The sequence below is a fragment of the Leucopleurus acutus genome, assembly GCF_964270905.1.
Source record: "Leucopleurus acutus genome assembly, chromosome: 8".
Classification (NCBI taxonomy): Eukaryota; Metazoa; Chordata; class Mammalia; order Artiodactyla; family Delphinidae; genus Leucopleurus; species Leucopleurus acutus.
The window spans coordinates 87,905,694-87,929,647 of record NC_139151.1 but is presented as its reverse complement, the minus strand read 5'-3'; positions in this window follow the sequence as shown (position 1 = coordinate 87,929,647).

The following is a 23,954-nucleotide window of genomic DNA, read 5'->3' as shown; positions in this document are numbered from 1 at the left end:
GCATGATTGATTCAGGAAATGCAAATTAAAGATGAAACACCTTTCACAGCTATCAAATTGACCGAAGTGATTGATCTATTGGTCTAAAGATAACAAAAATGTATAAAGATATATGGCTGGTGGGAATTGGTACCTCTCTTTAGAAAACACTTTGGTAATACTTGGTAAAAATGAAGATGTATGTGCTTACAGATCAACAGTTCTGCTAGATTTCTGTCCCAGAGAAACTGTGCCCATGTATACAAAGTGTCATGTCCTTAGATGTTACTGCAGCATAGTTAGTAATAAGAAAAAACTGAAAACAACTTGTCTCTCAGAGAAATAGAAAAACTGTGGGTATGTATATATGTGAGTGTGTGTGTGTGTGTGTTTGTCTTATATTATGGTTAAAAACAATGAAGCTGATCTACATGTTAAAACATAGAAACTTAAAAGAACATAATGCTAAGCATGTAAGGCAAGTTGCAAATGTACATATTCAAGAATTACCAAATACCTGCTATGTTCCAGCACTTCTCTATGACTTATACTATATGAATGACTAAACCACTGAATCCCTAGCAAATCTTACATTTTCTAGCAGAATGGTAAGAATTTTTAACTCTGATTTTAACACACAATAACATTCACAGTATACCTTCTTTTAAAGCAATCACATATATATTTTAGTTTTAATTTATTTGGTATTCTGTAAAGGCCTACTCAGTCTCTGGTCCAAAGAGAGAAGGGTGTGTTATATCATTCTTGAGTATGTAGTTGATGGGATAGTCCCGCAGTGGCAGAACTTACTGGCTGGATTAATAGAGATGAAAATCAATATCTGAAATTCTAGATTTTGGATTTAGATGCTTCAGATATTTTTCATTTGTAATGAAGTTCTGCTTGAAAGTGAGTCCTGTGCCATCATGCCATTTTTACAGTACCAGGATAATGATTATTTTACCCAAATTTAGTCACGTAGCTTTCTCTCAATATCAGCATTTAGCCAGTGGGGATTTCTAACATTCTTTAGCTCCAATGAAGCTTTATCTAGCCTTCTATCATTTTTAATCAAATTACTATTATATTACCTTCCTGTGGTATACAATGTGATATCATTAGTGTAAAATCTGAAGACATGAAAAGCAGTATTGATTATGAATATCTACATTTGTTTTGAGTTCAAAGATATGCATGGAAAAGATACACACCAAATTCGGGAAAGCTTTCCTCTGGACAGGAGCGAAAATGATAAGGTAGGTGGGACCTTAAAAGTATCCAAAATAGTTCACTTATTTATAAAATAAAAACTATCTGAAGCAATACAGTAAAATGTTAACATTTAAAAAATTTTGGATGTTGGGTACATGGGTATCTGTTATGATATTTTCTGAATTTTTCTGCATATTTGAAATATATATAAAATTCAAAATCAAAATGTTCTATTTTCAAATGTTTTACTTGAAGAGATAAATAATTATCATTATTTCTAACTTTTCACACCACAAAACATGCATCTGGAATGTTTGTAAACAGAGTGGTATGGCACCAAACCTATATTCTTTCAAAAAATAATTAGATTTACCAACTAAAGAAGAATTAACATTTCTAAGGATGTGACTGTATATGAAAGCCACTTGATAACAACTACATAAGATCCTTGTCATCCTTCCCTATTGATTCAGATGATCTGATGGAGTCTAGTATGGCCTCATATTAGTAGACAGCTGCATTAATCATTACTGTGCTGCTGAGTCTCTCATGACAGTAATTCCAGATTTCTAACTGATTCAATTTCTCAATATCAGTACCTCCATCCAATGATCTTTCTTTATCTGGCTAAAGATATCACGACACCTTTATCATGGATGATTAATAGATGGGCACAAAGATAAACAAAAACATAAGGACATGACCATCACCAGTGGTTCCATCTGTCACTGGTCATATCTCTGCCTAGGAATTTAATATTTTCTGAGCTTGCTTAGAGTCCAGTTAAATTAGTCAAAAGCTCAGTTGATGAGGAAGACTGCAAGGTTTAAGATAGAGTACAGTGATGGGGGTAAGTAATATTTTACTAGAAGGTGACCCATCCTTATTAACATATTTCTACTTGCCTGAATAGGTAAAGCCAAGGGGTGGTTTTGCATTTAGCTTCTTTATTTAGATTAATGCTTTTGAAATTCATCTATATTTTAGCATGCATCAGCTCTTCCTTCCTTTTCAATGCTGAGTAACATTCCATTATATAGATATACCACATTTCATTTATACTTTCAGCAGTTCATGGACATTTGGATTATTTCCCCTTTTTGGCTATTATGAATAATGTTGCTCTGAACATTCATATCCAAGTCTTCCCTGTGGACATGTGTTTTCACTTCCCTCGGGTAGATACCTACAAGTGGAACTGCTGCACTGTGTGATAATTTATGTTTAACTTTTTAAGAAACTTCTAAACTGTTTTCCAAAGTGACAGCCTCATTTTACATTCCCACTAGTGACATATGAGTGATTAAGTTTCTCTATATCTACACCATCACTTATCTTATTGAATGTCATTTTTCAGCCATGGCATTATTTTGGGGTAGTTAGTTACACGGCAATATTTTACAAAAGCAATTTTATTATTTATTTTTCTCCCTCATCACTAGAATCTAATTTTCACAAAAGCATGAACCTTCATCTGCATTGTTCAGTCATCTAACATATAAAAATTTGCCCAGTAAAGATGCCACCAATATCTAAGGATTGAATCCTCAAAACAACCATGTTAAATAGGCAGAGTTGCCCAACAATACTAAGTAATTTCTAAGTTGACTGGTTTCCTCCTCCCTCTTCCTAAAATTCAGTGTAGTAAACAAGCTTTGGGAGGCTGTACTGCATTTAAGTAATCATCAAGCAAATTATAAATATATATATATATTTAGAATAGCAAAACAAGAATCATATATGCATAAATGTTGTATATACATATATAAACATATACACATATATAAACATGCACACAAGCACACACACACATATATATTTCCAGACAACCTACTGCCTCTGAAGATCTTCACCATAACGCAAGCATAATTCATAGGAAAGGAAGACACATTGAAATGTCAAGTGCCAAAAGAAATTCACAAGAGTTAATGACTGTCTGTCTCTGATCCATTTGTTAGTCCCCTGCAGAGGAAACATGTAAGAAAGAAATACTCTAGAAAAGTCTCAAGAAATCTCAGCTAATCAGGTCCCTGCTGATAGTTCAGTGGGTGTACTCAACCAGAGGTCCAGGGGGATACGTATTTAAAAGCATTCTAACCTGTGGTCCTGTTATACCCAGGAATCTAGCCCAAGGAGCACTTTCCCTCATTGTGGGGGGAAAAGAGAAAAAGCTGAATGCCTAGAGGCAGATAGAAATCATATATGTAACAGATTTTCCCAAGGAAATGTGTGAATTGAATTATAAGCTCATATTTTGAGGAAAATGGCAGCTATTCCATCTTTTTTATTTTGTAATTGGTCTGTTTTTAAATTAAGAGAGGTAATTAGAGGCAATATTAAAATAATAAAAATATAAAGAAAATTGAGTGTCCCTACCTTGGGCTTACTGGAAAGGTCACTACAATAAATTTAGAATAACAGAACAAGAAAAAGTTATGCAAGTTATTTTAGGTAAACTTTCTGCCTTTAAGGAGGACTTAATCTAAACTGTTCTGTAAAGAAAATTATTTATCATGGTCTTAACATTTTCCAGAGAATCTTATCAACATTCATTGCCATTGTTTCCCTTAAAACTGAAGGGTAGCATTATTCCTAGGTATTTTATTCTTCTTGTTGCGATAGTAAACGGGATTGTTTCCTTAATTTCTCTTTCTGATTTTTGTTGTTAGTGTATAGGAATGCAAGAGATTTCTGTGTATTAATTTTGTATCCTGCAACTTTGCCAAATTCATTGATGAGCTCTAGTAGTTTTCTGGTAGCATCTTTAGGATTCTCTATGTGTAGTATCATGTCATCTGCAAACAGTGACAGCTTTACTTCTTCTTTTCCAATTTGGATTCCTTTTGTTTCTTTTTCTTCCCTGATTACCGTGGCTAGGACTTCCAAACCTATGTTGAACAGTGGAGAGAATGCACACCCTTACTTTGTTCCTGATCTTAGAGGAAATGCTTTCAATTTTTCACCATTGTGTATGATGTTTGTTGTATATGGCCTGTACTATGTTGAGGTAGGTTCCCTCTATGCCCACTTGCTGGAGAGTTTTTATCATATATGGGTGTTGAATTTTGTCAAACACTTTTTCTGTGTCTATTGAGATGATCATATGGTTTTTATTCTTCAGTTTGTTAATATGGTGTATCACATTGATTGTTTTGTGTCTATTAAAGACTCCTTGCATCCCTGGGATAAATCCCACTTGTTCATGGTGTATGATCCTTTTAATGTGTTGTTGGATTCTGTTTGCTAGTATTTTGTTGACGATTTTTCTTCTATGTTCATCAGTGATATTGGCTTGTAAGTTTTTTGTGTGTGTGTCATACCTTTGTCGGGTTTTGGTATCAGGGTGATGGTGGCCTTGTAGAGTTTGGGAGTGTTCCTTCCTCTGCAATTTTTTGAAGAGTTTGAGAAGGATGGCTGTTAGCTCTTCTCTAAATGTTTGATAGAATTCACCTGTGAAGCCATCTGGTCCTGGACTTTTGTTTGTTGGAAGATTTTGAATCACAGTTTCAATTTCATTACTTGGGATTGGTCTGTTCATATTTTCTCTTTCTTCCTGGTTGAATCTTGGAAGTTTGTACCTTTCTAAGAATTTGTCCATTTCTTCCAGGTTGTCCATTTTATTGACATATAAGTAGTCTCTTACGATCCTTTGTATTTCTGTGGTGTCAGTTGTAACTTCCTTTTCATTTCTAATTTTATTAATTTGTGTTCTCTCCCTTTTTTTCTTGATGAGTCCGGCTAAAGGTTTATCAATTTTGTTTATCTTCTCAAAGAACCAGCTTTTAGTTTCATTGTTTCACTGTTGTTTTCTTCATCTCTATTTCATTTATTTCTGCTCTGATAGCTATGATTTCTTTCCTTCTGCTAACTTTAGGTTTTGTTTGTTCTTCTTTCTCTAGTTGCTTTAGGTGTAAGGTTAGGTTATTTATTTGAGATTTGTCTTGTTTCTTGAGATAAGACTGTATTGCTATAAACTTCCCTCTTAGAACCACTTTTGCTGCATGCCATAGGTTTTGGATCATCGTGTTTTCATTATCATTTGTCTCTAGGTATCGCATATACCTGCAGAAAACCATAATTTGAGAAGATACATGCACCCCATTGTTCACTGCAGCACTATTTACAATAGTCAGGGCAAGGAAGCAACCTAAATGTCCAAAAACAGAGGAATGGATAAAGAAGATGTGGTACATATATACAATGGAATACTACTCAGCCACAAAAAAGAACAAAATAATGTCATTTGCAGCAACATAGATGGACCTAGAGATTCTCATACTGAGTGAAGTAAGTCAGACACAGAAAGACAAATATCATATGATATCACTTATATGTGGAAACTAAAAAAAAAAAAATGGTACAAATGAACTGATTTACAAAACAGAAGTAGAGTCACAGATGTAGAAAACAAACTTATAGTTACCAGGGGATAAGGGGCGGGTGGGGGGGAGGGATGAATTGGGAGATTGGGATTGATATATACACACTACTGTATATAAAATAGGTAACTAATAAGAACCTACAGTATAGCACAGGGAACCCTACTCAGTACTCTGTAATGGCCTATATGGGAAAAGAATCTAAAAAATGAGCGGATAGATACATGTATAATTGATTCACTTTGCTGTACACCTGAAACTAACACAACACTGTAAAGCAACTATACTCCAATAAAAATTTTTAAAAAAACAAAAACCCTGAACAGTAGCAGAATATACCATCCCCAAATTTTCCAATTTGGCATAGGATTATTTTGAGCTAAAAGCAATTGAGGAGAAGCAGATACAAGGAAATCTCCCTGCCTCCCCCATTTGCCTAAAAGCAGAACATAAGTTAACAATGGTGTCCCTCCTCCCCTCTCCTTCAGGAAGAACAAAAGTTAACCAATGGAGACAACTTTAGATCCCATCAGCCTGGAGATGGCACAAGAGGATTCTACATAACAAACTTTACTGACTTGCCTTTATCTCCACCCTTGGAAGCCTAAAGCTGCTTTCCTTTGTCCTGTCATTTTTCCACAAACTTATTGTTCTTTGTTAAAATGCTATATAAGCTGCAGTTCTAAGCTACCACTTTGAGCTACTCATTTTAACCTGGATATCTCCCATGTATACATGAGGTATACATGTTAATAAACTTGTTTTTCTCTTATAAATGTGTCTTTTATTTCAAGGTTCTCAGACAAGAAGTCCAAGGGCAGAGAGAAAATTATTTTTCCTCCCCTATAATATAGTCACTCAATAAACAGAGTGACCCCAAAAAGTATCTATTAGCTACAAAAATTCTTTCCTTTGGTAGAAGGTCACTAAGCACATTGGACAGAAAATGAATTTCCATAGTGGAATAGCAGCCTATTTGTAAGAATCTCATCAAAATGAGAATGCAATAAGCTATTGGGATATTAGAATGGAACTAAAATACAGTAGTAGTAAAAGTAAACAACAACAAAACTGTTCAGGCATTGCCCAAGTTCTCATTTGATTAAAATCTGAAAACTTTGAGAGATATCTCACATTTTAAGGAAAGTGTCCAAATTCATATTCAGCTCCATCTGACTTGAAAGCCTACATTCTTAACCACTGGCCACCGTGGAACATAGCCAGTGAGTTGAAGCAATAATTTAACAACCTCAGCTGACTCAACTGCATGTTGATCAGCAAGAGGACTCACACTACTAGAGAGTCATCAGCACAGGAAAATATAATCACTCATAGGGTTTGCTATGGAAATCACTTTTCTAGCCTAAAAAGTATATACAATTGAGGATTTTAGGACTTTAATCTCTAAAAGGTGAATATGCATAGAGATAGGCAGAATGAAAACACAAGAAGAAATTAAAAAATCGGTAAGACTCAATAGAGAGTAATAATCATTAGTATTTATTTTTCCCTTTATATTCTAGCAGGCAACCTACACCTGTTATCTCTAATCCACACCAGGAACTTTCAAAGTAGACATCTGCTTAAGCTGAGTTCCCAGAAGCAGACGTTGAGATGGCAATTTGCATGCAAATAATTTAGTAAAGAATTGCTCTCAGAAACCAGGAAGGGAGGAGATAAAGCAGGACATGGATATGAAGAAACCAACCATAGGCACGATCTCAGGCCAAGTCCCTCAGACCCATAGGGGAACTCAGGAGAATAAGTTACACTTCAGGTGTATGCCCCTGAGAACAAAGGCGCTGGCCTTCCACATTCTTGCACCCATCAGTCACAATTAAAGGGATATAGGATATCTAGGGGAAGCCCTGAAAGTATCTGTTACAGCATCTTACCCTTATTTCATAAAGGAGAGAGTAAATGGAAACTCAGGATGCTTAGTACCTTTGGCCAAAGCCTGAGAGCCTGATCAAGAGGGTATTTGACTCCAAAGCCCAAGCTTCCTCCAACACTCTATACTCTCATTTAAATGTTCCTTCACCTGAGTTGTTTGCCATTCCTGTGTTCTGTTACTCAGGCATTCTCTGCCATTCTCTGTAAATGGTAGCAAAGGGTAGCAAATGTCATACTGATGGATTCCACAAAACCATCCTGATAATCTTCTAGCTTTGCCTGTGCCAACCTTTGCTGAGACCAGCAGTTTCTGCCATCCAGTGCTTCAAGAACACAGTGTTACATTAACCAGAAGAGCCCAGAGGCTCCAGTTGGCTCCACAAAGTGTTGCCATTACTGACAGTCTCAGGCTTAAAGAGCCTCGAAAGATTATATGGAAAAGAGTGGCACGGGGAGAAAAGTCCAGTCTTAGAAGTTGGGTGCATAAACTGCAGAGCTGAATTTTGGAAAATACAACACATTTGGGAATATTATGGCAAAATACCCAGAAAAAAAGAATTTTTTCTGCTTTTAAGCTTAGGTTTTGGCTCCATTCAGACCAAGCCAAAACCTGAGACTTGATCAACGCTGATGTCGTTCTTTTGCCACCAGTGCTCACTGGGATTGGGCAGGTTTCTTTGTTTCTATATTTCCTATGGTTATGTCTCCATTTATATCCTTTTTCTCTAGGCGATTTGGACACATCTCTGCTCATTTATTAGTATCTTCATAAATGTATAACCTAGGGCCCTATTTATCTAGTCACTGAAAGTCTATAAAACAGTAATATGGAGTGTAAAATATTCAGTAATTCTAAAGGGAAGAAAATTCTATATTTGACCTTATTTCCATCGGTCCATTCATCAATGACTCAAACATATCATCGGTTTATCATCATACATAAGTAAGGACTGAGTCTCGAATGAGGGATTAAACTAAAATTACTTAAAAAAAAGCAAAAGCATATTCAAGTCAATGTTTTATAAAACCTTGACTTGGATCATAATTTTCCTTGTCATCTTTTTCATAAAGGAAGATTTACACATCTTATGATAGCACTAACCTTTTCAAAGGATGGCAAGTACACTTCACATATTTAAGTAATTATGAATTATGACCCTAAATTATGATATCTAAAAAAAAGTCAGAGAAAATGTGAGAAACTAGTAGAACTCAAATGATAATAGAAAGTGACTTCATTCTATTTTCAAGCCTTTTGTATTTAACTCAGTAATACTACCACGTCTGGTACTTTTGGTTAAGTGATTCTAATTCCTTTCTACTTTGCAGATCATAAGTAAGTGTATAAACAAATGATTTAATTCAAAGTTATTTTCTGAGTACCTACTGTCTGCCAAATGTGAAGTGCTTTGGGTGCATTAATATTGTTTCGGAGATTAGGAGGGAAAGCACACTGTGTTCCATAAAAACTCCCATTCAGTCAGTCATTCAACAAACATCTATCAGGTATCATCTCTGACACTGGAACAGAGAGGAGAGTAAGAATCACTGCCTTTCCTCTGAGAGCACAGGAGAGAGGGAAGGAGATGAACCCACATAACTGTAATACAGTGCAGGAAGCACTATGATAAAAGAGGTTAGTCCTGGCACAGAGGAAGGATGAATGCTACTAAGTGATCCAACAGCTGGGTCCTGAAGGACAGCGTGTGGCAGTATGAAGGGCAGATGTAGAATATTCAAGTTTAACACATTCAAGTTAGAGGAAAAAGCATGTGTAAAAATATGGAAGTACCAGAGTGTAACCGTGAGGAGGTTAGCTGGAGCTTGGTGTTGAACAAGGGGGCCCGGAGGACATGGTCTGTCATGCTGTAGTCTAGACTCCACCCTACAAGGAATTGGGAACCATTACAGGGTTTCAAATAGCAGATTTCTTTTATAGTTTGATCTGCAATTTCCAAAGATCATTCTGGAAGTTTAGTGGACGATGGGACTGGAGATATGAAGAAGAGACTGTGAGTCAGAGAGACGAGTTAAGAGTCAAACTACAATGAAAACCTGAACTAAGAACAAAAATAATAAAACAGCAAGTATCTCCTTAGTATTCCTTATATGCCAAACTCCACACAAAGCATTCAAATAAATGATCTCACTGAATTTTCTTCATCAATCGTACTCCTCTTCCCCTAAAGTTTACATCTTCAACGTGTGCATTTTATAGATGAGGAAATGCAGTCTAAGGAGGTTAAGAAAACTGAACAAAGTCTCACAGCTTGTAACTGGTAGAGCCAAGAGTCAAGCCCAGGGAAACATTTGAGAAATTGTTATGAGACATAATTGAAGGAGATGAATAACCAATTGGATGCAGGTGACGAGAAGGAGGTGCCGCAGAGAGCAGTCCACAGCTGGCCACTTCCCTTTTCCCTACTGTACTGACACCAAGAATACCGGGGCTTGTGGGAGAGGGTGGCCATTAGTATACAAGCAAAGGCAACCCACAACCTGACGGTAGTTATGACTTCCCTATACCAGATACCTTACATTATCAGGAAGGAATAACGGCTACACCCAGCCGGTGAATTTCCAGGAGTCACAGAAGCTGTGGGAAACCTGTGCCTGTCTCGGCAGTGATAACTCCTTTCTTCCTCACAGAAATATCCTCATTCTGGAGGAAGCAGCAAGAGATCACATAAAACTTCTTCCACAAATGCACTGAATCTGTGGGCCCAACGGGAGATTCCTACCATTATTTGAAAAACTGACAGGTAAAAATGATTCTAGCAAATTGAGGATGCCACATACCCATGATTGGGATGGCTTATATTTCACATCCTTCATCCAATTTATATCCCCACACTCTTTACAGAATTAAAAGCTAAATAAAGAAGGAACATGTGGTATAAATTAGGGAAAAGCAATGGTGTCATCACAGTGAATAAATTTAAACCCTCTAGCAGAAGCACGTACATTCCATATGTTTTATGTCCATATATACTATGGTACTGTGCGGGCTTCTGTGTCTGCATTATTTTTTAAGAAATAATTTTTGTAAGAGTTGAGAATGTGCAATCAATTGGCAAATGCTACTGAGGTCAATTGAATTCACAGGCTGAAGGAAAATTAAAACACGAATGGACAGTTAGAACACTTGCCTCTGTAAATCCATGTCATTTATGTAAACCTGTTAAAATTTCACTCATAAACCTAGGCTTAACTCACAAACATGTTCCTTTGATGGTCTAGTGAGAAATTATTTTTCCATATAAAATGAATTTTTTTAAGTTATACTCTTTTTAAACCACCTCCACCATGCTCCTTCAGGGAAATTACTTACAGAGTCACAAAATATTAGAATTATAAGGGACCACAGGAAACATCCTGCACACCATTTCCAAATTTAATTACATGAAAGGGCTCAGAAAGACTTTTTTTCCCATGAATAAGGGATACTCTTGTCAAATGCATGGGAAATTGGGTTATACCAAGAACAACCTATTTCTTTACCAAAACTATGTTTTAATATGCTAATTAGCAAGGTAAATTTCCAAGAGGATTCTAATATAGCCAGAGATTTTTTTTCTAAATTTGTTTTAACATGGAACTTTTAATTCTAGGAATAATGATCAGTATCAATGTTCTCCAGAGCACAGTTCAGATACCTGATTTCATTTCATTTCCTCATTTTACACATAACACTGAGGTATGGCAAGGGTAAGTCATAAAATTAGGGTCTCAGGGTCATAAAATTCAATAGTGACAGAGCCAGCTCAAGAAACCTGTTTTCTAACTACTTCAACTCTGATTCTCTTTGCTTTGCTTTCATCTTTCATGTTTAACATTTGCATTATTTTTTTCTTGGGTACATTACGTAGGCATTAAAATGATGAGGGTTGAGTTAGCTATCAGTACAATGAGAAAACACTAACAATGGCTACTATAATTGAGTGCCCACCACATGCCAGATAAAATCTCAGCATTCTAGCTTCCTGGCTTTCTTTCTCACAATAACACTGCAAACTACTGATGTACATATTATTCTCTCCATTTTATAGTTGAGGAAAGTGCTTCAGAGACATCTGTAACTGTTCACATAGCTTAAAGGTCTGGCTCACTCAAATCCCCTGCTCTTTGCACCTGACCACTCCACCGTTCATGTCAGAAAAAGTAATGCTCCTCAAAGCGCTCATCATGAAGTTATTTCTGACTAAATTCTGCAGAAGTAAAAAGTGGGTGTGCTTTCTGAAACAGCCCTTCTCTCTTTCACTGCAGATACTTGGAATCCATCAAATATTAACTTTTCCACATTATGAAAAACCCTGTACATTGGACCACTTTTGTCCTCTATTAGATTTCTAGTCTTGAAACTTAATGGTCCAAGATATTTTGCAATGGAAAATGTTAAAAATGATCATTGAAGCATATTCTAATCATTACATTCTATAGAAAGTAGCCAAAACATTCTAGGTAAAATTTCAGCTACAGCTACTGAATGTAACTTTAGCTAAAGTAACTAAAGTAACTGAAATATAGTCTAATCAACACAACAAAAGTATATCAGAGTTTTAACAGAAAGAGCCAATTTGATTTAGTTCTACCTTAGATGAGAAATCCACTGATCCAAGATTTCCTAATGAAGTCAAGTTAACTCACCATGGTTCCTCCAAATAGCATATAACCAATAAGAAGCACAGCATTAGAATTAAATATATTATCATCCAGGTCAAAATGAAACTCTCACTTATCTACCTACATTATAAGTAACAAATTTAAATCACACACTACAACCAATGAAATAATATTAGTAACAATGGCTTTCAAAAATTAGCTAGTTAAGGCACCAAAACATATAAAATATGTATCCATCAGTCTGCTTTGAAATCAGACAAAAAAATAAAGGGAAAGAAATGGCTCGTCTCTTTCTTCATGATGAATATTAAAGGGATGAACGCTAAGGTCTTGAAACATCCATTAGACATGAGATAGATGTAATTTGCTGGCTCTTGCTATTTTGTTTCAAAGTTGTAGCTTCATTAATAATAAACCTGATCCCAGCAGCAAAGGCATGGATGTGACTTGACATCTATAGTAATAAAAATATTATCTATTGAGGTTTGTCAACTCTTCTTGCTTGTGGCAGCTTGAGGAGATCCCCTGACAATGATTCATGGCTTGAAACTCAGGACCATCTGCCCTCTTGGAGAGTTCCTCGGCCAAGGTGAAGAGGGGAGTTTGCACAGCTGTATTCCTTTTCCTTCTAAAGTCCACGGAAAAGCATCCAACAAACCACAAATCCTGGCACTAATTTGAATATGGCAGACATTACCCTCCATATGTTCTTGTTTCAATGGACTCTTTTTACAGTAACTATCTCATTTGATGCCATTTCTTTCCCCTCTTCACGTTGTGAAGTGTTAATTTTTCTCACTCTATAAACTTCCTAATATCCTTTGCATTCTGGGCAGTTCAGTTATGTGTCCATATCTGTTTTAAGGCAAAGTTCTTTTCCTATTGATAAAACTTCAGGGTTTAAGAGAATGTACAGTTAAATCACTTTTTTATATTTAAGGAAAACATGGCAAGGTGTTTACCTGATCACCCTAAAGTCACATAGCTTATCAATGAAAGAATTAGAACTTGACCACTTGTCACCCAAAACTCTGCCCAAAATTTACTATCCTATCCAAGAGAAACTTCAGTGTCTCTGATATTCTCTCTTACATTGCTTAATGAGGAATAGTTTTTGGTTAATTTTATTACCTAACAAATCACAGGAAATATGTCAGATGAACCAAATAATTTGAATTTTTATTAAACCAATATGAAAAGAAATATATGTAATCAAAAAGGTCACCTTTTTCTTTCTTGCAAGGAAAAGGAAACTTTTAAAATTAAAGGTAGGGCTCCCCTGGTGGCACAGTGGTTGAGAGTCCTCCTGCCGATGCAGGGGACACGGGTTCGTGCCCTGGTCCGGGAGGATCCCACATGCCGCGGAGCAGCTGGGCCCGTGAGCCATAGCCACTGAGCCTGCGCGTCCGGAGCCTGTGCTCCGCAACGGGAGAGGCCACAACAGTGAGAGGCCTGTGTACCGCAAAAAAAATAAATAAACAAAAAATTAAAGGTAAAAATTTTACATATCTTCACATCATATTCAAAATGTGATTCTAAATAAGCTCTAAGAAAATCTAACATATGAAATTAGATGGTTATATCATAGAGACAAGTCTATTGTTATATATAGATACCAAGTAAACTATTACAGGATTCAAATCCCTGTGACTAGACAGTGGATATGGTTAAACCTCAGTCTTTAGGTATGAGTAGGTAGAGGATGCTCCACTCTTGAGAGAGTGGGTACGGGACTACTGCTAGCACACATGGAGAGGATTAAGAAACAAAATCATTCTCATAAGGCATGCACAAGAAGCTATAGCTATCAAGGGTATGCCTTCCTCATGATGCAGGTAAGTTCAGAAGGTCTGGTGGAAGCTTGCCTTGGCTCAAAACTGGTACACTCACTCTTTCCTTCCACATTCCATTGACCAAAGTAAGCCCCTAGCCAAGACAAATATCGGTGGGGTGAACTGACCCATGAAAATGGACGAGAAAAAAGAAAGAATCGTGAGCAAATAATTCACCCCATCACTTGTGCAGGGACAAGAGCTGTTCTGGTGGAATGGTGGAAGCAAATGCCAGCTTTGAGTGTGTTTTAGAAAGAATGGGAGGAGAGAAAGTAGAAAATGTTTTCAAGGAGTTTGTCCTAAAAGACAGCAAAGAATGAGGGTAGGAGCGGGAACAGGTAGTAGTTTTGATTGGAGGAGTGTCTTATTGTTTTATAAAGTGGAAAAAAATCAGCTGCTTCTGTACTGATGGAAATGATCTTAAAGATAGAGAAAACTGATTATTTAGGAGAGATGATGAAGGAATTTCCTGTGTGATGTTCTTGACTAAGCAAGAAAGTAAAAGGACTGGCAGGAAACAGATAGGTTAGCCATAGAAGAAAGGATGAGGATTTTATCTATGATAGTAAGAACAAAATATGTTCCATTACAGGCAGTTGATTCAAAGTGATGATGAAAACTTATGAAAGTTCTCTTCCAATTGCTTCAGTTTTTCTCAGTGAAATTGAAGCAAAGATCATTGGCTGAAAATAAGGATGAGATACAAAATGTTGAAAGTTTGAGCAGGCAAGAAAGGATACAAAATTTTCATTGTAAAGAACTGGCAAATGAAGGAATAGAGAAATATAATAGGATTGTCAATGTCTTTTGAAAGTGAAGAATTATAAATAACCTAAATATACACCTATAAGTTACTGTTGAAATAAAAATTACGACGGGTTTTAGCTCTAACATGTAAAGAACCCGGAAGTTGTCACTCCCAACCTTAACACAAGAAATGATTGCACAAACCAAAATTCAACAAATTTTCTTGGACTCATCAGAGAATTGAGGTCATACAGAAAACTGAACCCCAATATCTGGTGAGACAGGCAAATACAGAGAAACATAGATTCTATAAACATACAGTGTTCATAAACTTTAAGCCAGAGCTATACACTGACAGGAACGCTTAAATGGTAATTTTGACAAACTGCTGGAAGTTGAGTGTAGATTACTTTGAGAACGAGAACTCTTAGGGACTAGTATTACAGATTCCCATACATTTAGAGGTTTATGTCCTCAAATGGTTGAAGGAACAAGGGACCTCTCTGGGGCCTCTTTTCTAAGGGCACTAATCCCATTCAATGATGACTCTGCCATCATGATCTAATTACCTCCCAAAAGCCCCATCTCCAAATACCATCACATTGGAGACTGGATCTCAACATGAATCTTGGGAGGACATAAATATTCAGTCTAATTATAGACTAATTAAAAATTCACTCCTAATTATACACCCCAAAGAACTGAAAACAGGTTCTCAAGCAAATACATGTACATGCATGTTCACAGCAGTGCTATTCACAATAGTCAAAAGGTAGAAACAACCCAAATGTTCATGGATAAACTGTGATATATACATAAAGTAGAATATCATTCAGCCATAGAAAGGAATGAAGAACTCATATGTGCTACAATGTGGAAGAATCTCAAAAATGTGCAATGTGAAAGAAGCTGGAGACAAATGGATTTTACAATTCCATTTATCCAAAATAGGTAAATCTGTAAATACAGAAAACAGATTGGTGGTTGCCAGAGGACAGGGATATAGGGATAATGATGGAGTAACTGATTAACACATGGGGTTTCCTTTGTGGCGATGCAAACATTTTGGAACTAGATGGTGGTGGTTGCACAATATCGTGAATGTACTAAATGCCACTGAATTGTTCACATTAAAATGGTTAACTGTATGTTATGTGAATTTCACTTCAATTTTTAAAAAGGCACATTTGGAAAAAGAAGTAATGATTTTAGGTGAATGGTTCAGGGAGGAAAGTGCTGGGCTTGGGTAGAGCTGATGAGTTAATACTTGCGACTGATGAGCACATCCAGGTGAGATCCCGGAGTGAGTGCTCTTAAGTAAATTCTTCTACTTCATTCAAGTTCTTATCTTCCAGGTGCAAGTACTTCCTGCAGGAAGCAGCTGAGATGTTTTTCCTGCCTGGTCCCAGTATTGTTTCACGTGGGGAAGGTAAAGTATGTCTGGATTCACTGTGGTTTTAATGCATGGCTTAGTATAGGAAATGTTCCTGGCTCCTGTGCTCTGCAGGTAGGATAGGTAGGCAGATGAGGTTTAAAGAAACCAAAGATAGAATTTTAAGGCAAACTAGACTTCCCAAATGGGGCAGTTTCATGGGCAATTCCCACCCACACCAAAGTTCCCCGAGGGGGCATATCACGCTATCTGTTCATCCTCTGAAAGACCTGTGGCAGGCTGAATACTGATTTCCAAATCTATCTAGGCCCTAAGCCCTGGAACCTTCAAATGCTACCTTATATATGAAAAGAGACTTTGCAAATGTGATTAAGTTGAGAATCTTGAGATGGGGAGATTTTCCTGGATTATCCGTGTGGGTTCTAAATGTAATCACATGTGTCCTTTTAAGAGCGAAGCAGAGGGAGACTGACCTGAAAGACAGAACGCACGTGATAAGTGAAGCAAGATGTTATGTGGATGGATTTGAAGATAGAGGAAAGGACCATGAGCCAACTTGCAGCTCTAGATGCTAGAAAAGGCAAGGAAACTGATTCTCCCCTAGAGCCTCTGGAGGGAGCACAGTCTTGCTGACACCTTGACTGTGACCCAGTGAAACTCATCTTGAACTTCTGACCTGCAGATTAAGAGAATCAATGTTGGTTATTTAATGCTACCAAGTTTGTGGTAATTTCCTATAGCAGCAATAGGAAACAAGCGCAGAGCCCACTGCTGATAATAGGTGAACTGCAAGTATGAAAGACTGCTCACCAATCCCAGTCACATGGTCAGCTCTTTCTCTACAGCCCACCTCACCACCCATCTCTTTCTATTCTCTTGGCTCAAAATGAAGGCTTGAGAGAAGAAATGTAAAATATATATATAATTTTTTAGGAATCCAATAAGGCTCAGAGTTTGTTAAATCAAAGAGTTTGTTAATACAAAAGAACTTGGTTAATTGACCAGCTTTCTGAAACAGCGGCCAGTAGCTTTTATTAGTAGGGGTAACCAATAGAGCCAATGCCAGAGAATTTCTGGCCTGTTACCTCCAGGAAGGTAGGATGCAAGCTAACTAGTCCTATAAGGCTCATTCCCTGGGGCTAGTTTTAAACTTCAGTGCCTGAATAGGACATCTGCTCATATAATAAACATCATGCAGGAATTCATTTTTAGGGACAAATATAGAATTTTTTTCCAGAATTTAGCCCTATTATGCCCTCCTCTTGCTCCTTTTTCATTGTTTTTGGAGGTAACCCCTTTCTTCTCAGAGATGCATTTCAAAAAAAAACATGGAAAAATTAAAAACAAACATCTTTTTCTTACATTCCTTACATTAAAAAGTTGAGATTTTCCTCTATCACCTACTCTTGAAAATTAATCCACTTATAAGTATAATAAAGTAATTTTTTCTCACATTTATGATGCCAATAATCCAATCTGGTGTTATGTTGGTAGACCAGCTCACTGGAAAAACGGAAGGGGAGGATCTCTGATTTACAGTAATTTCCAGTTTCCATGCTGATGGAAATACTTCTCCCATGGCCAATTTCAACTTATTAATAGTTTAACAGCCAGCTCATGAAATTCCTGAATATTTATCAGCCAGCCCTTATGGGCCAGTCAGTTCTAACACACCACTGCAAAATGTTAAATTACATGTAATTATTAATGGTACTAAGATTGGTCTCTCTCAGTTGCTTTTTGGATATCAGAAGACAAAGAATAAAAATGAGAAAAATATTAGTGAACTATTAAATCCATCTTTATTTTATTTTTGGCTTATTGTTTTCCAATATAAACAGAAAAGGAGAGAGCAGAGACAAGATACCAGATTAGGTCTCTGAATGAAACTTGAGAATGAAAGAACAACTTTAATTACCCTTATTAGGCTAATCTCTACCTACGATCCAAGAACCTAATGCATCACCTATCCTAACAAGAAATTAAAGAACTAGAAGAGAGAATGAAATATAAATAATTGAGAGGAGCTGATGAATTTGGGTCCTAATTCATCACACAGAGAAAAAAAAAGTCCTCTCAGGGTATATTGAGAAAGAACTCAGATGGTACAAACTGCTGTTTAAACTATTTCATTTTTAGTACTAAGAGTTTATAATTCTTTAAAAAAACCTATAGCTACCTTGGACAGAATCAAATCCTCATCCTCCAAGGATGGCAATTTAGAGAAGATCTTCAGATGGCAAGGGGCAGTTAGATCTTACAGTCCCTCCTCTTGCCTAGGGACAAGATTGTTATCTCCTGTGTTTACCTTCCCCTACATTAACTGATCCTTTACCTAAATCCCAATGTCATAGTTGGCTGAGCTTTTGCATTTAAACCAGACTTTACTAATGATTTAGGCTAATGGAGACAATTCCAGAAAGGCAAATATACCTAACTGATCTGACAACAAGATGGTCCTTCCCCCAGGAGCCCACTCTCATGAGGTCCAGCTGAGAGCAAACTCTATATGGCAGAGACCATCTTTCCCCCACCACCAGAGCCCATTCTTGAACATACAATAAATCCTTAGAGTCCAAATCCAAGAAAGGATTGCTCTCAAAGTACTCCTTCTCTTTCCTGTTTGAGACTTTCCTTCCAAATCTGTATTTTCTGTTGTAGGATGTGCCTCTTCCCAAGATGAATGACATCAGAAATAACTCCTGCTCTCTGGCAAGACTTCCCACTATCCACAGGGATGTGGCCCAGACCTGGTTTTTACCATAGCAACCACATCAGAAAGCTGTAAGATGTCATTTTACTGTGCATCTCAATGATTGCATCAATGATTTTGAGATCCTCTTTGTTTTTTGTGGCTACTTCCTTTTGGAGATTCCTGCCCTTGTTTTGGATTATCTCCAAATGCTTTAAAAGACACTTACTTAAGGTGTTCTCTAAGAAACCTTTCTCACCCAGACGACTGTTTGGGAAATACAGGATAACACCTTGGTCTCATTACTGTCAAAGAAGATTGAAGTTCTATTAGTAGTACTGAAAGCCAGAAACAGGTATGGGGTAGATGGAGGGCTCCTGTAAAGATTCTTAGAAAGCTCTGCATTCTCAATTTATATTTCAAAGAGAAAATGACTGGAAATTGGTTTAGGGTTGGGGAAGAGGATTATAGATTCAGTTTGTTTGTTTTTTTACTTATAAGCTCTTTTGGGAGTGCTCTCCTCTTACAGTAATACTAAGTAAGTTAGTTTGATATTATTTGTCTCTGATACCTTATAAACAGTAAAATATCAATTCTGACTTCAACTAAAGGAACAACATTAGAATCACACCATGAAGACATTTACAGAAGGATGGAAGAAGCATAACGACCATAAGAAAAAATTAAGTCTTTTCAAAGCTAAGGGGAAAAAAGGTAACACCAGGGCCAAGGAAAATAAATAATATATAAACTCGGGAACTCTAATGGTAAATTAAGGAGTAAAATATGACTATTCCAACACAGGCATCATTTCTTATATTTGCCTTGTAGGACAGAGTGGAGAAACAGCTTACTTCATCGATATGAAACTGCTCAGAATCTCAAAAGCCACAGCCAAAAGGAATATTTTTATGGAATGTAAAAATCCTTACTGCCTACACTATCAAGGCTACAGCTGCACTTGGCATCACCAACTGCCAATTTGCATGGAAATCTACTCCTCTGCTGTTGAAAAAGAAGCCCTGTTTATTTTCCATCTGTATCTGGGCTATCTCCTTGCAGTCAATCAAATTAAAATAAGTATATTGGCCACAATCCAAAAATATACAGCTTTTAAATGATTTTGCAATATGGTGACATGCAATACTTGGTAAGTTCTTAGTGACAGCATTCCCAAGGAACTTTGTTAGAAGATCTGGATGGGCTCACTACTATTTAAAATCAACATCCACTTTTATACAGATACCTAAAACCTGTCTTTTTATGATTAAAACCTCCTTCAGACATTAAATGCATTGATCTATACAATACATCCATTGTTGGACTGACCTCATAGTAAGTGTTGACTAAATGCCAGTACCTCTTATGTGGACTTTGGGAGTAGATGCTGGGATATCTTGGGATAAATGATGTGCTGAGACAGGAATCCTGAACTTTTCAAATAAAGTTCATTTTACTCTAAGTTTCTTACAAGGGAAGTTACAGGGAAAATATCTTGGCAGAACTGAGCAGTGACACACTTGCATTTCTTAATAGCAGTTCTAGAACATTAGGTAGGAAGTCTCATCCTCATTATGAGCACAACCTCCTATTATCTTTTATCTGCCTAAGAAACCCGCACTAGTGTGATGGCTGAATAATGTAATGCTACATCCTTTTGGCCAGTGAAACTCATTCTTGTGGTTCTTAAATATTCATTTTACACTCTACAGTTAAAAACCAAAGTTAAAGTTTGATTTGAATGTTAACAGAAAGCTCTGTGAGTGTATGTGCGTGTGTTTTCGATGGATATATAGAGACAGATAGTTAGATATATATGATTGATAGATACGTACATACAAACATACGTACATAGGCATGCAATTATTTATCGGAGCAACCTTACAAGGTTATCTGACCCAGCACCATGACTTTGAATTGGTTAGATATTATCACCTGTTTTCAGAGTTGAAACACCTAAAATTTATAGATTTTAACTGTTTGCTCAAGGTAATAATGCTAGTAGAGAGCTGCAGAAGAGCAGTAGGAACTCAGATCTCCTGCTTCTTGATACAGTTTGACACAATTTGTTTTCATTATTAATACATTTTATTTTCTGTATTTTAAACATTTAAAAAATTTTAAATGTTATATGTACAGAAAAGTTGCAAAAATAGTACAGAGAGTTCCCATATACCCTTCACCAAGCTTTTGTTAATGTTAACATCTTTCATAACCATCACACAATGATCAAAACTAAGAATTAGCATTGGAGCAATTCTATGAAATAAACTACAGATATCATCAACTTTCCACTAATGTCTTTTTCTGCTCCGGAACCTAACCAAGATTCCACATTGTATTTGGTTCTCACTTCTATGTCTTTTTTTTTTTGGTGTTTGAGTGATATTTTATTTGATATATAAATATGTTTTGTATAGATGCTTTTTATTAGAGTATAGTTGATTTACAATATTATCTTAGTTTCAGGTATACAGCATAGTGATTCAATATTTTCATAGATTATACTTTTTTAAATTATTATGAAATATTGTCTATATTCCCTCTCCTGGGTCTTTTCAATCTGTGTGATGCCAGAACTACTTAGCAAAGGAAATCTGATATCTTGCAACGAATGATTACCAAATGTAGTGCCCCAAGATAACCAAAGCATCAATTAGTGATAATATTGTGGAGTCTTCATACTCATTTGCATCTTATACTTCATAATGGCCATTATATCTTTTTTTTCTTTCTATATCCTGAACCAGGACTATCTGAAACTTACTTGTACCTTTTCCTTCCATAATTTGTCCATTTTTACAACTGTAAATGTAAGATGCAGAAGCTCTCTCTCTATGTCAAAAGAAGGATCAGAATGGACAACATAGTAAAGAAGAAAAAGATCATTTACTATCCACATAACTGTAGGGAAATCACTTAAGCTCTCTGGATCTCCATTTCGTCATCTGTAAAACTGAAAGCAGTAATGCCTACTTCTTAGGGTTATTTTAAGGACTGAATGTAAAGCCCCAAGCCCAGCGCATAGAATATGATTATGCTCCCCTTCCCACCCAGGGGATATGTGACAGGGTCTAGAGACATTTTTGGTTGTCACCACTTTGAGGAGGTGCTACTGGCATCTGGTTGGATAGAGACCATGGATGATGCTATACATCCAACAATACACAGCTCAGTCCCCCAGATCAAAGGATTCTACAGCCCCAAATTTCTGTAGTGCCAAGGTTGAGAAACTGTGTTCTAAATGATGAGATCCATTTTTGTCATCCGGACCCTGGATCACAGGTAAATTGAAATTCATAGTGGACCAAAACAGATTTCATGAAGTCCAATCCTTTCAAATATCAATGAACCAAAGTTTTATCTTTATATTTTAAAAGTGATGTAAAGAATGGAAGCCAAAAGCTAAAAACACCATCTCTGGAAACCAAGGTCTTAACAGTCAATATTGCTCTGTCACAAACGTCTTCTTCCCCTGGCTTTACCTGATCTCAGACCACAACCCAAAGAGAGTGAATGAAAACAACACATACTAACATTTCCTTAAATTAAGGGCAGGAAATGTTTGTTTTCAATCTCACTTAACTGCATCAGAGAGCTGAGGGTAGAGGTTGGCCAACACTTTCATACTTCCATCATACTTTTCATTTAAGAAACTCTTAACACTATTATTACCTTTTCCAGCTACCTTTCTTCAGAAATACCTGTTTGGAGCTCAATTCAGTTTTCTCCTTGTTAAAAAGCTACATCCTTGATAATTGGTTCAAGATGGCAGAGTAGAAGGGTGTGCTCTCACTCCCACTTGCAAGAACACCGGAATCACAACTAACTGCTAAACAATCATCAACAGGAAGACACTGGAACTCACCAAAAAAGACACCCCACATCCAAAGACAAAGGAGAAGCCACAATGAGATGGTAGGAGGTGTGCAAACACAGTAAAATCAAATCCCATAACTGCTGGGTGGGTGACTCACAGACTGGAGAACACTTATACCACAGAAGTCTACCCAATGGAGTGAAGGTTCTGAGCCCCACGTCAGGCTTCCCAACCTGGGGATCCAGCTATGGGAAAAGGAATTCTTACAGAATCAGACTTTGAAGGCTAGCGGAATTTGATTGCAGGACTTCGACAGGACTGGGGGAAACAGAGACTCCACTCTTGGAGGGCACACACAAAGTAGTGTGTGCATGGGGACCCAGGGGAAGGAGCAGTGATCCCATAGGAGGCTGAACAGACCTACCTGCTAGTGTTGGAGGGTCTCCTGCAGAGGCAGGGGGTGGCTGTGTCTCACCGTGAGGACAAGGACACTGGCAGCAGAAGTTCTGGGAAGTACTCCTTGGCGTGACCACTCCCAGCTGCCATTAGCCCCACCAAAGAGCCCGGGTAGGCTCCAGTGTTGGGTCAACTCAGGTCAAACAGCCAACAGGGAGGGAACCAAGCCCCACCCATCAGCAGACAAGTGGATTAAAGTTTTAATGACCTCTGCCCACCAAAGCAACAGCCAGCTCTACCCACCACCAGTCCCTCCCATCAGGACACTTGCACAAGCCTCTTAGATAGACTCATCCACCAGAGGGCAGACAGCAGAAGCAAGAAGAACTACAATTCTGCAGCCTGTGGAAAAAAAACCACATTCACAGAAAGAGAGACAACATGAAAAGGCAGAGGGCTATGTACCAGATGAAGGAACAAGATAAAACCCCAGAAAAACAACTAAATGAAGTGGAGATAGGCAACCTTCCAGGAAAAGAATTCAGAATAATAATAGTGAAGATAATCCAGGACCTCACAAAAAGAATGGAGGCAAAGATCGAGAAGATGCAAGAAATGTTTAACAAAGATCTAGAAGAATTACAGAACAAACAAACAGAGATGAACAACACAAAAACTGAAATGAAAACTACATTAGAAGGAATCAATAGCATAATAACTGAAACAGAAAAATGAGTAAGTCACCTGGAAGACCGAATGGTGGAATTCACCATTCTGTGGAACAGAATAAAGAAAAAAGAATGAAAAGAAATGCAGACAGCCTAAAAGACCTCTGGGACAAAATTAAACACAACAACATTTGCATTATAGGGGTCCCAGAAGGAGAAGAGAGAGGAAGGACCCGAGAAAATATTTGATGAGATTATAGTCGAAAACTTCCCTAACATGGGAAAGGAAACAGCCACCCAAGTTCAGGAAGTGCAGAGAG